Consider the following 16,907-nt stretch of genomic DNA (forward strand, 5'->3'; position numbering starts at 1 on the left):
TGGTTTTTCATGTCATCTAAAGCAGTTGATACATTGCCAGGTAAGTCAGGTATGTATACACAACATTCAACCTTAATTATAGCACAGGTCCCTCCTTGAGCATCTGTGAGTATGTCCAAAGCCATTCTATTTTGAATTACCACTTTTCTCACTCGGATTTGCTCTTCATTTAAGGCTTGGATGGCTTTTGTACTATCTAGGAGGGCCTGCTTTGTGAAATTAGTCAAGGCCTCTGCTTTAATCATAATATCTGTTGTCCCTATAGAGGGTACAAATAAGGCAGCAATATACTCATACCATTGAAACACAGATCTTTCCCACCTAGCATGTAAATAAGGTAGATTTACTGGGCCTTGTTATAGGTTAGGCTTTATGCTGCCATGGACAAAAGCGAATCCCAGTGTGTAGCGGCCTACCCAGCCGATTGATAGCCAAGGCCAAAGGTTAGGCCCACAAAGCCACTGGGTTCCGTTGGGCGCCACCCAGCGGATTCAAGGGTTATATTTCCAATCAGAGCCTGGCCAGTGGATGGACTGATTGGGATGTTATGTGACCTTGAATGTTTGTTGACATTGTTCGGGGGATAGGAATCCCATATATTTTAGTTCTTTCAGGTCTAAGGGACGGTCACCAAACCCTACCCTATGTTCTTTTTGTTCCCAGCATATAGCGGCAAGAGTAATTAATTGGCCCTTTTCTGGGGTCGTCCAGAAATATTCATCCCAGACTTGGTAAAATTGTTCAACATACCTAGAGGCTTGTCCTCACTTGCTGGTCAGGGAGCCTTTTTCCTTTTTGCCCTTTAAATATGAGGTATGAGCTTTTGTTACTTCTATGAAACTGGCATATCAAATGTAACCCCATGACCCGAGTCTATTGACTGTAGGTCTGGCTTACAGCAAGAGAGCAGGGGGAGATTATGATTGACAAGAGAAAGGAAAGTCTCTTTTTGTTGTCCCAGAAAAGAGCAGAGTAGTTTAAAATCTCCTTGGCGGAGCGGTGACACCTACCAAGGAAGTCCATCCATCACAGACGGAGGCATAGCCCCACATACCCAGCAGCTGGAGGTGTTGTGGAAGTCCGCACAGGAATGTGCCCATGAGATGAAAACACCGTCCTGAGTTGAAACGGAAGTTGCATTCAAAATCACATTGATGAGCCCAAGCAGCAGGAGTTGATTGTGCGGCTTCATCATGAAGGGGCTTATCTGGGATCTTCTTTTCCTTCTTCTTCTTAAGGATGATCTTAGTCTCTTGAGGGTCAGTGGGGTCCCTCTGCGTAGTCCACTCAGCGTTTTCTGGGTCTGCGTGGTATGCTCTCTTCACCCTCATATGATGGATCCAAGGGGCAATACCTGCAACGTTAACTGCAGTAGGGGTAGTTAGAATAACAGTATAAGGGCCCTTCCACCGAGGGGCTAGTGAATCATGTTTCCAATCTTTGGCCCATATTGTTCACCAGGCGTAAACTCATGAATCTGTTCCCCCAAGGGGAACGGCACTCTTTCTTGTACAAACTTAGCTACCTGACTACCTTACCTAACTGCTCCATCTGCCGCGAAATCCCATTCCCCCTTACCTGAGGCAAATTGGTTGATACCTGTTTTATTATGGGAAGGGGTCTCCCATATGCAATCTCATATGGAGAGCAGCCATGGGACCGTGGGGTCATCCCGAGTCTGAGCAGAGCCATCGAAAGCAAGTCCACCCAGGAGCAGTCAGTCTCTATGATCCACTTGGAGAATCTCTTTAAGTGTCCAGTTGGTTCATTCCACCATCTCAGAACTCTGGGCCTATATGCAGTGTAGTTTCCATTTGATGTTTAAAGTTTTACTTATTTGTTGTACTAAATCAGCTACAAAAGCCGGGCCATTGTCCGATCTAATGCTGGTAGGAAATCCAAATCTGGGGACTATCTCCTTAAGCAAGCACCGAGCTACTTCTGATGCTTTCAGTCCGGATAGGAAAAGCTTCTACCCATCCTGAGAACGTACATACCATGACCAGCAGGTAATGGGAAAGTCGGTGAGGTTTCATTTCAGTGAAGTCCACTTCCAGGTGTTCAAAGGGCAGCGTGCCTTTTAGCTGAATCCCCAGAGGTTTCTGTCTGTGCCGAGAGGCAGCATTGACCTGTGAGCAGGCAGTGCAGTTCTGAGATTCTGTTCTGCATAGGGAAGAGAGGCAAGGAACCAAGAAATATTTTTGAATTAGCTCTTCCAGTTTATCATGGCCTAGGTGGGTCGCTTGGTGTGTTTGGCTTACCAGAGTGAATGCCAGCTCCTCCGGTACCAATTATTTGCCACTTGGCAATTCCCACCATCCCTTTTCAGTCTTTATAGCCCCTTCAGCTTTGGCTAGTTGGTTTTGGGTTTCAGTAGTGTATTTTGGAGAGTCCAATGCTAGCTCAGGCAGTTCCGCCAATACAAGCACTTTAATAGAGGCCTCATTTGTCACTCCCAAGCCCTTGGCTGCTTGTTTAGTGGTCTTATCTGCCAGTCTGTTTCCCCGAGCCTGGGGGGTATCTTCTTTTTGATGTCCTCGGCAGTGTATGACTGCAATCTTTTCTGGTTCCCAGGCAGCATCTAATAGGGTCAGAATTTCTTCCTTATTTTTGGTATCTTTTCCACTAGCTATCAAGAGGCCTCTCTCCTTATATAGAGCCCCGTGTACATGTAGTGTGCAAAGGCATACCTGGGGTCGGTGGAGATGTTCACCCCCTTGCCTTTGACAGCTGGAGTGCTTGAATCAAGGCCCATACCTCTGCTCATTGAGCAGACCAGTGTCATGGCAAGGAGCCAGGGTAGATGATAGTCCATTCTGTAACTATGGCATAACCCGACAGCCGCTGTCCTTGTTTTATCAGGCTAGTGCCATCAGTATATAGGACCCAATCAGGGCCCGGAATCGGTTGGTCTCGGAGGTCGGGTCTGCAAGCGTAGACTTCTTCCAAGACTTCCCACAGTCATGAGAAGGTCCATCCTCTCCCACTGGAAAGAGTGTGGCTGGGTTTAAAGTCTGGAAAGGCTCAATATGGAGGCTAGGGTTTTCACATAACAACCCTGGATATTGAATAATCCGGGAGTTTGATAGCCATTTGTGGGGATCTCCTTGTTAGAGTGTGTTGACCTCATGTAGGACTCTTCCGACCAGATCTTGGCCTAAAGTCAATTTAGTAGCTTCTCGTACGAGTAGGGCACCTGCGGCAATGGCTCTCAGGCATCCGGGCCACCTGGTGGCGACATTGTCAAGCTGCCTTGAGAGATAGGCTACAGGTCTGTCCCAGGCTCCCACAGTCTGAGTTAACACTCCCATTGCGGTTTTGTCCTTTTCAGTTACATATAGAGTGAATGGCTTGGCAAGGTCTGGCAGCCCTAGAGCGGGGTCTGATATAATTGCCAACCTTAGTTCATCAAAGGCTTTCTGTTGTTTTTCAGTCCAATTTAGTGGATTTTCCTCAGGCCCTGTCAGGAGTTCATATAAAGGCTGGGCCATTTGGGAATATCCTGGAATCCAGATTCTTCAAAACCTAGTAGCTCCCAGAAACTCCCGGGCCTGCCAACGAGTCTTAGGTGTTGGGATTCTCAGGATCACCTCTTTTCTGGACTGTGCGATAACCTTGCGCCCTTCTTTAAAACAAACCCCAGACACCTCACCTCCTCCTCGCAGACCTGCGCCTTCTTCTTCGACACCCGGTAACCTGCTTCCGTCAGCAGCTGGGGCACTGCTTTCGTCCCTTCCCAGCATTGTCCCCTGGTCTCAGCGGCCAGGAGCAGGTCACTCACGTATTGTAGGAGCCAACAGCCATACTCTTCCGGGTGGAATGAGTCCAGCTCAGAAGCCAAGGCTTCCCCAAACATGGCTGGGGAGTTCTTAAACCCTTGTGGGGGAGTCCAGGTGAGCTGTTGTTTGGTGACCCCGACTGGATCTTCCCATTCAAAGGCAAAGATGGGCTGTCATGCTGGGCCGAGGCGAACGCAGAAGAAGGCATCCTTGAGATCTAGGCGAATATAAACTTTAGTCCTCGGCAGGAGGAGGCTAAGTAAGATATAGGGGTTTGGAACAGTGGGGTGTAAAGTCACAGTAGCCTGGTTGACTAGCCTGACGTCTTGTTTAGGCCTATAGTCCCGTCCTCCTTTCTTTTTGACTGGCAGAATCGGCGTATTCCAAGCTGCCTGGCACTCTACTAGAATGCCCGCTTGTTTCAATCTATTGATGTGCGGCAGTATGCCGGCCCGGGGCCTCTATTGGTAGCCGGTACTGGCGCTTTCTAACTGGGATGGCGCCTGGCTTGAGTTCTATTATCACTGGGGCTCGATGCTTAGCCAGCCCAGGTCGGGGGGTGATCGGGGGATGGGGGGTGTTGTCTTACGCCCAGACCTCGGGGGAATAATTGAGTTAGCTCTCTTTCAAGTTCCTCCAGCCCACCTGGTTTTTCCTTCGGAGGCTCATGCAACCTCCACTCACCTTGGTCGGGGGGGGGGGGGTGTTGGGTATTGAGAGAGAGAGCAAATAAGTCGTAGTGCCCACCCAGAAGGTGGGCCTCTCCTCAGGGGAGAAAGTCACTGGTGCTCCTAGTTTGGAGAGCAAGTCTTTTCCCAGCATGGGTACTGGGCTCTCAGGAATGTAGAGGAATTCATGAAGCACTTGGTGTCCCCCCACCTGGCATTTTCTGGGCTGGCAAAAATGATTTTATCATCTCTTGTCCTGATACCCCAGTTACAGCGGTAGTCTTTGTGGACAGTGATGCCACAGGTTTTGTTACTACCGACAGTTCTGCTCCTGTATCCACCATAAGGTCCATGTTTTGGCCCCCCACTTTTAAGGTTACCATGGGCTCTTGGGGACCTGATATCTCTGAGCCCCAGCAGCCCTATTTAGTTTCCAAGTCAGCAAGTCGCACAACCGCGGGAGCTTTCTCTTCCCTACTTGCCTTAGGGCATTCATTCTTCCAATGGCCAAACCCTCAGCACCAGGCACACAGGTTTGGCTGTAATGGGGCCCCCGGCCTTCGTTGGGACTGGCTGAAGGGCTGTCCTGTCCCTGGGGCAGGAGGTTTTCCCGGAGGGCCCAAGATAGCCTTTTCTAGTGCAGCGGCTAGCATTGCAAATCTCTGGTCTGTTCTCCTTTGTTCCTCTTTATATCTCTTCTCATATTTCTTTTCTATTTCTGTGTCCCTGTTCTGGAACACTTTATCTGCTATTTCAGTTAACTGGGAACTGGACATGGATAGCACCCCTTCTGTCTTTTGAAGCTTTCGTTTAATACCGGGGCATGCCTGCGAGATGAATGCTGAGTTTACAATAGTCTGAGAGCCCGCAGCTTCCGGGTCTATAGGCGTATAAAGTCTATAGGCTTTGCAGAGCCTCTCATAAAATTCAGAAGGTGATTCATTCCCCTTCTGAATTACCCCAGCAGGTTTTGACATGTCCATTGGCTTACGGGCTCCCCTCTTTAGCCCTTGTATAATGGCTGTCTGATATCTGTCTAGTTGAATCCTCCCTTCTTCCGTGTTATAGTCCCAATTAGGTTTATCATTGGGGAAGGCCTGCTCTATCCACCTTTCTGGGTTTGCAATACCTTCTGGAACCATCTCTCGTAACCATTTTTTTGCTTCCGTATAAATCCTATACCTCTCCTCAGTACTGAAGACAGATGTCAATAATTGCATGACATCATCCATGTTGGTCGATGAGTGTGAAAGATGGCTTCCATCAATCTCGTCATACCTTGTGGCTCTTTCGAGTAAGGGGGTATGCTTTTGTCAATTCGGTATGTCGGTTGATGAGAAGGGCTGATAAGCTACAGGAGCTTGATGGTAATTACTGTCCTCCCCTTGCAGCGGAGGTTGTTGGACTTCTCTAAGAGGCATCTGTAGTGGTGCCTTTCCCTCCGGCTCTCTCGCAGAGGGCAGTCTCTGCTTAATTCCAGTGTCTCCCTCCCCTCGTGCGGTATTGGGAGCGGAGGATGGAGCTTGGGGCGTATGACGTCAGCAGTGGTTGAATCCGGTGGGTGGTAGCCTGCTGCCCGTTCAGCTAAGGTCGGGGCTTGCCAGAATGGTGGCCGTACATGCTGTGGGGCTGTCGGGAGGACTGGTGGAAGTGGAGGCTATGGGAGGCTTACTGGCCTCTGGTCAGTTCCCTGTGGGGAGGCTCTCGGCCCGCAGGAGCATTGGTTGGTGGGATCATCATCCAGTATGGTGGCGGGGGAAGTTCTTCCCCCTCTGGATCCTGTAAGATTTCCTTTTCATCGTTGGTTACTTTTTGAGCCATTAATATGTTTCCTTCCCCATTATGGATATAAAATCTGGCCCATTTGGCGGGGGGGCGGTCCTGGGCTATCCCTAGCCAAGAGTCTATGTATGGAAACTGATTGGGGTGTCCAGGTTTTCCCGTAACTATGGCATCAACTGTCTTTATTAAATTTAAGTCCATGGTACCCTCTGATGGCCAACCGACTCCCATTGCGGGCCATTCAACCTTGCAGAGAGTGCGGAGCCTGTTGGGTGTCATCTCTGTCCCGTAGACTCTGTCAAATCCCTTTTTGAAGTTTTTAATCATATTTTCTAGTACAGTTGCCTTAGATCCGCTTCCTCCCATTTTTCTTACCTTCTCGTTGATGCTTTAGATGTCATTCTTGTCCCGGCGAGCTTAATTGGGTGAGGATAAAAGCACAGATGGGTTAGATACCCCACGTCCCAGGCTTCTCCTGGAAAGGCCAATTCCTACTCACTGATCTACTGTTTGTTTGTTTGTTTTTTTTTCTTTCTACCCTAACTAGTTTGAGGGATTGGGAGTTTCGCAGCAGATGGGGCACCTCCTGGGGGAGGTAGAATATGAGCTCACAAGGACCAAGTTTCTTCTCCTAAAAATCCCCTGGTGATCGCTGGGTGATAATCTTCCCCGTGATGGCATGGACACACCTCCTAAATGACCTTCACAAATTTCCTTCCTAAGCCCTAACACGCTCGTCGACCTGTGTACCAAGCAGTTGCCGCCACCTGCCTATACCAGGCTCCTGTGGGCCCGTGCCCCTTCTAGTCCCTCTCAGGGGGTGATCAGGCCCCCTCTTCCACCCTGCCGGGTGGGTTCCTCCTCACCCGAGCGCTCAGTTCCCCTGCTGCCGTCCACTACCTGCTAACGTGAGAGATCCAGGCGTTGAGAAGCAGAATCCTTCCAGAAAGGCGAGGCGCCTTCCCCTCTCTGGAAGATTCAAGCCACAAGGCCTTGGAGTAGTCCCAAAGGGGACCTGTCTCCTCACAGTGAGGAGTTTCCTGACCAATGCACCAAATGTTGTAGCTACGTGTTCCGGGAAACAAACTCACTCAGAAGGACAATGCCGATAGTGGAGTGCAGTTTATTACACCGGCGGGCCCAAGGCAGAGTCTCCTTTTAGCCAAGGACCTTGACCAGTTTTTGTGAAAACCTTATATGCCCTAAGCGTACATGCTCAAACCCACATCCCCAAATTCCCTGAAACTAGTCTGGACAAGGTAAAAGATATGATCACAGATAACCCATGATTCATGTGTCATAAGCCTCGATAGTTAAACAGTAGACATTTATCAATAGGCCTGTGGTCATATCCCGATAAACATAATGGAATTTGCGACTTTGTTCTGTTACAGAGATAATTCGCATATTCTTTTAGGTGACAGAGAGTCCAAGTCCAAGTCCTGAGGCTCTTTGATCGGGGGGTCTGGTTTCCAATTGGGATGCCTATTCTATAGACACCGGGCACAAAGTTCAGAGCCCATTGGGAGGGTGACCATGCGTGTAGCCTAATGTTCGCAGCCTGGCCTAAGATGGAGTCCAGCTCTGTCTGTGTCCTCCTTCAATCCTACCCGGCCATTAGTAACCGGGGGTCAAAGTCAAAGACATTATAAGTGAAAAAACTACAGATCAGTATGTTTTATGAATATATATGCAAATATTCTCAACAGCATATTAGCAAACCAAATCCAGCAGCATATAAAAATAATCATGACCATGATCAAGTGGGCTTTCCCAAGAATAGGAGCATGGTTTAACATTCAAAAGTCGAGTAACAGCGCTTCTCTGGCGGCTCAGTGGTAAAGAATCCGACTGCCAGTGCAGGAAACGAGTGCGATCCGTGGTCCCAGAGAGACCACACATGCTGCAGAGCAAATAAGTCCCATGGGCCCCAACTACTGAGCCTGTGCTGTTCAGCTCAGTTCAGTTGCTCAGTTATGTCCCAACTCCTTGCGACCCCATGGGCTACAGCACCCCAGGCTTCACTGTCCATCACCAGCTCCCGGAGCTTGCTCAACTCATGTCTGTCGAGTCGGTGATGCCAATCACCCATTTCATCCTCTGTCGTCCCCTTCTCCTGCCTTCAGTCTTTTCCAGCAATAGGGTCTTTTCAAATGAGTCAGCTCTTCACATCAGGTGGCCAAAGTATTGGAGTTTCAGCTTCAACATCAGTCCTTCCAATGAATATCCAGGACTGATCTCCTTTAGGATGGACTGGTTGGATCTCCTTGCAGTCCAAGGGACTCTCAAGAGTCTTCTCCAAAACCATGATTCAAAAGCATCAATTCTTTAGCACTCAGCTTTCTTTATAGTCCAACTCTCACATCCTTACATGACTACTGGAAAAAACTTAACTTTGACTAGATGGACCTTTGTTGACAAGGTCTGCTTTTTAATGTGCTGTCTGGGTTGGTCATAACTTTCCTTCTAAGGAGTAAGCTTCTTTTAATTTCATGGCTGCAGTCACCATCTGCAGTGATTTTGGAGCCCCCCAAAATAAAGTCTCTCACTGCTTCCACTGTTTCCCCATCTATTTACCATGAAGTGATGGGACCGGATGCCATGATCTTAGTTTTCTGAATGTTGAGTTGTTTTTTTTTGAATGTTGAGTTTTAAGCCAACTTTTTCACTCTCCTCTTTCACTTTCATCAAGAGGCTCTTTTTTAGTTCTTCGCTTTCTGTCATAAGGGTGGTGTCATCTGCATATCTGAGGTTATTGATATTTCTCCTGGCAATCTTGATTCCAGCTTGTGCTTCATCCAGTCCAGCATTTCTCATGATGTACTCTGCATATAAGTTAAATAAGCAGGGTGACAATATACAGCCTTGATGTACTCCTTTCCCTATTTGGAACCAGTCTGTTGTTCCATGTCCAGTTCTAACTGTTGCTTCCTGACCTACATACAGGTTTCTCAAGAGGCAGGTCAGGTGGTCTGGTATTCTCATCTCTTTAAGAATTTTCCAGAGTTTCTTGTGGTTCACACAGTCAAAAGCTTTGGCATAGTCAATAAAGCAGAGTAGATGTTTTTCTGATACTCTCTTGCTTTTTCGATAATTCAGGGGACGTTGGCAATTTGATCTTTTGTTCCTCTGTCTTTTCTAAATCCAGCTTGAATATCTGGAAGTTCATGGTTCTCGTACTGTTGAAGCCTGGCTTGGAGAATTTTGAGCATTACTTTACTAGAGTGTGAGATGAGTGCAATTGTGCAGTAGTTTGAGCATTCTTTGGCCTTGCCTTTCTTTGGGATTGGAATGAAAACTAACCTTTCCCAGTCCTGTGGACACTGCTGAGTTTTCCAAATTTACTGACATATTGAGTGCAGCACTTTCACAGCATCATCTTTTAGAATTTGAAATAGCTCAACTGGAATTTCATCAGCCCTAGTGATGCTTCCTAAGGCCCACTTGACTTCTCATTCCAGGATGTCTGGCTCTAGGTTGGTGATCACACCATTGTGATTATCTGGGTCATGAAAATCTTTTTTGTATAGTTCTTCTGTGTATTCTTGCCACCTCTTCTTAATATCTTCTGCTTCAGTTAGGTCCCTACCATTTCTGTCCTGTATTGAGCCCATCTTTGCATGAAATGTTCCCTTGGTATCTCTAATTTTCTTGAAGAGATCTCTAGACATTCCCATTCTGTTGTTTTCCTCTATTTCTTTGCACTGATCTCTGAGGAAGCCTTTCTTATCTCTCCTAGCTATTCTTTGGAACTCTGCATTCAAATGGGTATATCTTTTCTTTTCTCCTTTGCCTTTCTCTTCTCTTCTATTCACAGCTATTTGTAAGACTTCCTCAGACAACCATTTTGCCTTTTTGCATTTCTTTTTCTTGGGGATGGTCTTGATTCCTGTCTCCTATACAGTGTCATGAACCTCCGTCCATAGTTCATCAGGCACTCTGTTTATCAGATCTAGTCCCTTGAATCTATTTGTCACTTCCACTGTATAATCATAAGGGATTTGATTTAGGTCATACCTGAATGGTCTAGTGGTTTTCCCTACTTTCTTCAATTTAAGTCTGAATTTGGCAATAAGGAATTTATGATCTGAGCCACAGTCAGCTCCTGGTCTTGTTTTTGCTGACTGTATAGAACTTCTCCATCTTTGGCTGCAAATAATATAATCAGTCTGATTTTGGTGTTGACCATCTGGTGATGTCCATGTATAGAGTCTTCTCTTGTGTTGTTGGAAGAGGATGTTTGCTATGACCAGTGCGTTCTCTTGGCAAAACTCTATTAGCCTTTGCCCTGCTTCATTCTGTACTCCAAGGCCAAATTTGCCTGTCACTCCAGGTGTTTCTTGACTTCTTACTTTTGCATTCCAGTCCTCTATAATGAAAAGGACATCTTTTTAGGGTGTTAGTTCTAGAAAGTGTTGTAAGTCTTCATAGAACTCTTCAACTTCAGCTTCTTCAGCATTACTGATAGGGGCATAGAGTTGGATTATCATGATATTGAATGGTTCACCTTGGAATGAACAGAGATCATTCTGTTGTTTTTGAGATTGCATCCAAGTACTGCATTTCAGACTCTTTTGTTGATTATGAGGGCTACTCCATTTCTTCTAAGGGATTCTTGCCCACAGTAGTAGATATAATGGTCATCTGAGTTAAATTCACCCATTCCAGTCCATTTTAGTTCACTGATTCCTAAAATGTCGATAGTCACTCTTGCCATCTCCTGTTTGACCACTTCCAGTTTGCCTTGATTCATGGACCTAACGTTCCAAGTTCCTATGCAATATTGCTCTTTACAGCATTGGATTTTACTTCCATCACCAGTCACATCCACAGCTGGGTGTTGTTTTTGCTTTGGCTCCATCCCTTCATTCTTTCTGGAGTTATTTCTCCACTCTTCTCCAGTAGCATATTGGGCACCTACCAACCTGGGGAGTTTATCTTTCCGTGTCCTATCTTTTTGCCTTCTCATACTGTTCATGGGATTCTGAAGGCAAGACCACGTTTAGTCAGCACTCTCCACCATGACCCGTCCATCTTGGGTGGCCCTACACAGCAGAGAAGCCCCGGGAAGCGTGTAGGTGCTGGAGCAGCGGCTGTGCAGTGCCCAAGCAGCTGCGAGGAGATACCCCACATCCACGGGCAGAGGAGAAGCCCCAGTGAGATGGTAGGAGGGGCAAAATCTCGTTTTGAATCATACCCCATTCCCGCCAGAGACGCTCAGAGGCTCAAACCAAGCTTGTGCGCACCAGGACCCAGGGACCCCACGGAGACGGAGACAGAGCTGTGTCTGAGCGTCTCCTGGGGAGGGACGGGTCTCAGAGGACTGCCGCAGGGGCAGGGGCTCTGGGTGCCGCAGACCGGGGTGTGGCATAAGCCCTCTCGGAGGAGGTCGCCACTAACCCCACCACAGAGCTGCCAGAACCTACCCAGGACTGGGGAACAGACTCCTGGAGGCTCAAACAGAACCTTGTGCACAAGGACCCAGGAGAAAGGAGCCGGGATCCCACAGGAGACCGACCCAGACTTGCCTGTGAGCGTCCAGGAGTCTCCGGCGGAGGCGTGGGTCGGCGGTGGCCTGCTACAGGGCTGGGGCCACTGAGGGTAGCTCTGCCTGCCTGGGATCCTCTGAAGGAGGTCTCCATTGTCTTCATTGCCTGCACCATAGTTTGGTCCCAGGTAAAGAGCAGGGAGGGAACACAGCCCCACCCATCAACAGAAAATAGGATTAAAGGTTTACTGAGCCTGGCCCCGCCCATCAGAACAAGGCCCAATTTTCCCTCAGTCAGTCTCTCCCAACAGGAAGCTTCCATAAGCCTCTTATCCTTCTCCATCAGAGGGCAGACAGACTGAAAACCACAATCACAGGAAACTCACCAATCTGATCACCTGGACCACGGCCTTCTCTAGCTCAGTGACCCCGAGAGCCGTGCCGTCAGAGCCTGTGCCGTAGAGCCCTCCTGCCATGACCCCTGAAGTCCGCGTGCCCTAGAGCCCGTATCTGCAGTAAGAGACGCCGTCACAGGGAGATGCCTCGGCACTGCAACTAGAGAGGAGCCCGAGCAGCAAGGCAGGCCCAGGACAACCAAAAATAGGTAAACAAAAATTGTTTTAAAAAGTCAATTAATGTAGTACACTATAATGCTAAAAAGTGAAGAACTAAAGAGCCTCTTGATGAAAGTGAAAGAGGAGAGTGAAAAAGTTGGCTTAAAGCTCAACATGCAGAAAACTAAGATCATGGCATCTGGTCCCATCACTTCATGGCAAATAGATGGGGAAACAGTAGAAACAGTGGCTGACTTAATTTTTCTGGGCTCCAAAATCACTGCAGATGGTGACTGCAGCCGTGAAATTAAAAGATGCTTACTCCTTGGAAGGAAAGTTATGACCAACCTAGACAGCATATTAAAAAGCAGAGACATTACTTTGTCAACAAAGGTCCATCTAGTCAAGGCTATGGTTTTTCCAGTAGTCATGTATGGATGTGAGAGTTGGACTATAAAAAAAGCTGAGCGCCGAAGAATGGATGCTTTTGAACTGTGGCGTTGGAGAAGCTGAGAGTCCCTTGGACTGCAAGGAGATCCAACCAGTCCATCCTAAAGGAGATCAGTCCTGGGTGTTCATTGGAAGGACTGATGCTGAAGCTGAAACTCCAACACTTTGGCCACCTGATGCGAAGAGCTGACTCATTTGAAAAGACCCTGATGCTGAGAAAGATTGAAGGCAGGAGAAGAAGGGGACAACAGAGGATGAGACGGTTGGATGTCATCACTGACTCAATGGACATGAGTTTAGGTGGACTCCAGGAGTTGGTGATGGACAGGGGGCCTGGCGTGCTGCAGTCCATGGGGTTGTAAAGAGTCGGACACGACTGAGCAACTGAACTGATAATGCTAAAATAAAAATGAAACAGCAATGATGATTCCAAGATAAACAAAGATTGAGAGAATTTGTTGCTAGCAAACCTGCATTCCAATAAATAATAAAGGGAATCTTTCAGGCTAAAGTGAAATGATACTAGTCATTAACTTGATTCCAAATACAGGGGAAAAGAGGACCAATGAAGATAAATGTAAGCAATAACATAATATACTTTTGTAGCTTTTTTATTATTCTCTTTTGCTTAAAAGACAACTGCAAGGGGAATTCCCTGGCAGTCTAGTGGTTAGGACTCTTGGTGCTTTCACTGCCAGGGTCCAAGTTCGATCCCTGGGTGGGGAACTAGGGTCCCACAAGCCAAGTAGCACAGCTGAAAAAAAAAAAAAAAAGACAATTGCACAAAGGATTAATTATTAACATTATGAGGATACAAGTGGAAAGGCCTGATGTTCCTGTTTGCTTTGGTTAGTGTTGTCCAGTATGAATGTCCAGGACAATATTAGACAATTTCAGTGTTGGATGATCACAGAGAAACAGGATGAGGTTTCCTTACTTCATTTCTCCTGCAACAAGGTAGTAATATCTGTGATGTGCACACCTGGCTTAACAAACCTTGTATATTTCCAAAGGACAGAAACAGCATCTCCTCTGGGTCATGTGATGAGGCTGAGGGTGAAGACTGACTCAGACATGCCCTTAACCACTGTACCTCCATTAACGTGCTAACTCATCACCCCTGTAGGAACTGATACAAACATAATTTTCCCCTTTATTTATTTATTTAAAAAATTTTCCCCTTTAAAGAGAGGTCTCCTGAAGCCCTGGAATGCATCTAACTTCCAGAAAGAGGAAGCTACCCTGATGGAAATCGAGGTGGTCTGATTGCTGGTTTGAAGCAAGTAGAGCAGGTAATCTTATCTAAGGAGCCCTTAAATCACTATCTTTGAGCTTCTTAGCATGCAGGTGCTGTGCATCTTGATGTGTGAATCCCAAAGACATGTAGTTCTCCTCATGGAAGAGGACAAGCAGGAGCCCTCCAAGGGAGGCCAGGCGGCCAGACTCCTGACGGAGCCAGAACGGCCTCCAGGCACCGCCCAACCTTCAGGCCGCTGCAGGCTGAGAGAGCTGGTAGCCAAGTGGTACCAGAACGCTAGCCCGTGACAAGCCGTCACCAGCCACAGGAGAGGAACACGGCTGTGTGGTCTGGCTTCTCGGAGCGGCTGGGGACGGTGCTCCCCACAACCACCACCGTCTGCCTCACAGCCACCTGGACACTCACCGACGCGGTGCTGGGCTCGGCAGCTGAGCAGGTACTTTCACGCCTTGTCTGCTCCATGGCCACCCTCTGCGGAAGCGTCCTCAGCTCCGGGCAGCAATGGCCCCACCGCGTGCACCGCGCTGCCCCCTGTGCCGTATCAACTGCCCCTGCCCAGGAGGCTCCTCTAGATGTGACCCAGGGCGGCACAGGCTGTCCTGCATAGGTTTGTTCTCATTATTACCGAGGGAGAAGAAGCAGGCAGTCATTACGAACCCATACTGTCATCCGAAAACAAGCCTCGCAACAACCCCCGACCAGGTAATGTTTCCCATTTTACAGAAAGGGGAGACCTCCAGGCCGTCTTCCCCAGGGTTTAGCAGAGAGGGTAAGGAGGGCACGTGTAAGCGGTAACAGTATATAGCACGAGCCTCACGGGCGGGGGAGGCCTAATAAACCACTAGGACCCTCATTGTCCTATAGGGTCATTGGGAGAGACCCTGATGCTGGGAAAGATTCCAGGCGGGAGGAGAAGGGGACGACAGAGGATGAGATGGTTGGATGGCATCACCGACTCGATGGACATGAGTTTGAGCAAGCTCCGGGAGTTGGTGATGGACAGGGAGGCCTGGCGTGCTCCATGGTGTCGCAAAGAGTCCGACAAGACGGAGCGACTTTCACCTTTCACTTTCACTTAGGACCCTCAACCTGAGCAGGCCGAGCCCCGCCCCGCTCCAACGTCGATGCGCATGCTCCCCAGGCCACCCCAGCCACGCCCCTGCCCGGCGCTTGGGTCAGCGACCCGCCCCCTCGGAGACCCGGAAGCAGAATCCTCGTCGGGTCAAAGCTGTCGGCGCTTTTGCGGCGCTACCGCCAGAGGGCGCTCGCGCCGCCTTTGTTGGCTCGCACCTCACGAGTCACGTCAGCGGCCGGTCCCGGAAATGGAGAGTTCTGCAGTACAAGATGGCGGCTCCCTGTGTGGCGGTACGGAACGCTGAGGGGCCGGTCTGTTTTTGGGACACCCGGCGATCTGTGAGCTGGGATCGCAGTAGGCTCCCGGAGAAAGACAGCTTCCGCAGTGTCCCGCCGTCTTTGTTGTCGTTTAGGTGGCCAAGAGTCCAAGATGGCGGCCCCCACTGCGCGGCCGGAAGTGGCCTGGCCGCCGTCGCTGGGTGCTCTCTCTGGGCCTCGGTGCTTGTCGGGGCGGTGGGGCGGCCTCGCGGGGAACGGGCCCTGCCCTTCCTGGACTCGGCTCCGGGCTGACGAAGCCCCACGGCCACGTTAGGTATTCCCTCCCAGCAGTTTGGGTCCCCTTAGCTCCAGTTCCCTCGGCTTCCTCGCGGAGGCTGATCTTCCGGTCTTGCCCGCGAAACCAGGGACAAGGTGAAACGAGTTCGTTCCTCCTTTCGGAGAAGTGACGTGCTGTCGCGGGAAAGCGCAGGACGGCTCCTACACTAATGGGTACCCAACCCAGCAGACACTTAAGTGAGGGAAAGCAAAGTGCGGGAAAACGTGTGAGGATATGCCATGGTTAGCGGGTTTTGTTTTTGAAAGATTTACGAGGGTGGGGATGTCCACCTCTCGCCTAGGCTGGGTCCCTTCCAAGGGCCGAAATGGCGACGGGGACCGGGTACACGACAAGTTTGGGAATATGTAAGTGTGCCATCTGAAGACGCAAAGCTTTTTCGTAAGGTTGTCACATCATAAAGCGGTAAGGCAACGTTAAAAAAAAAAAATGGACTTTTTTTATCCGAGACCACGATATTTAGTAAAGATTCACGAGGTTCTGTTTGTGAGGACAGACTTCTCAATGTCAGTGCCGCAATACTTGCAGCAAAGGTTAGTTGTTGAGATGGCCTGAGCCCTCTTGAAAGACAGGGTTTTTTTTTTTTCCCATTTATTTTTATTAGTTGGAGGCTAATTACTTTACAATATTGTAGTGGTTTTTGTCATACATTGACATGAATCAGCCATGGATTTACATGTATTCCCCATCCGGATCCCCCCTCCCTAGTTTTTGTTTTTGAGGGGAGGAGAAGGAGCCTGGGTTTGGCCCGGCAGACAGAAGGCGCTCAAGACCTGTTTGTTGAAAGAACGAATAAATATTAATTAATAACATCTTCCTGCTATGAACACACGTATTTGTAGTGAGTCCTGTTGCTGGCATATCTTCCTGTGTTTTTAGGGTTGATGCGTGCATGCTCAGTCACTTCAGTCCGGTTCGACTCTGTGACCTGGACAGCAGCCCACCAGGCTCCTCTGCTGTGGGATTTCCCAGGCAAGAATACTGGAATAGGTTGCCATTTCCGCCTCCAAGGGATCTTCCTGACCCAGGCATTGAACAAGAGTCTCTTGTGCATAACAGCTTGAAAGTGAAAGTGTTAATCTCTTAGTCCTGTCTGACTCTTTGTGACCCCATGGGTCATAGCCCGCCAGGCTCTGTCCATGGGATTCTCCAGGCAAGAATAGTGGAGCAGGTTGCCATGCCCTCCAGGGGAATCTCCCAACCCAGGGATCAACCCTTCATCTCCTGCATTGCAGGCAGAT

General features: G+C 48.8%; 1 long non-coding RNA gene across 1 annotated transcript; it reads right to left on the minus strand.

Annotated features, from left to right (window-relative positions):
* Positions 1-13,027: 13,027 nt before the first annotated feature.
* LOC122424947 lies at positions 13,028-15,928 on the minus strand. The gene is made up of 3 exons (XR_006264625.1): positions 14,936-15,928; positions 14,385-14,578; positions 13,028-13,475 (listed from the first exon to the last, which is right to left on the minus strand). It is a non-coding gene; the product is annotated as an uncharacterized LOC122424947 (long non-coding RNA).
* Between the last annotated feature and the right edge of the window lie 979 nt (positions 15,929-16,907).

The sequence above is a fragment of the Cervus canadensis genome, chromosome 22 (genome assembly GCF_019320065.1).
Source record: "Cervus canadensis isolate Bull #8, Minnesota chromosome 22, ASM1932006v1, whole genome shotgun sequence".
In the NCBI taxonomy this organism is placed as follows: domain Eukaryota; kingdom Metazoa; phylum Chordata; class Mammalia; order Artiodactyla; family Cervidae; genus Cervus; species Cervus canadensis.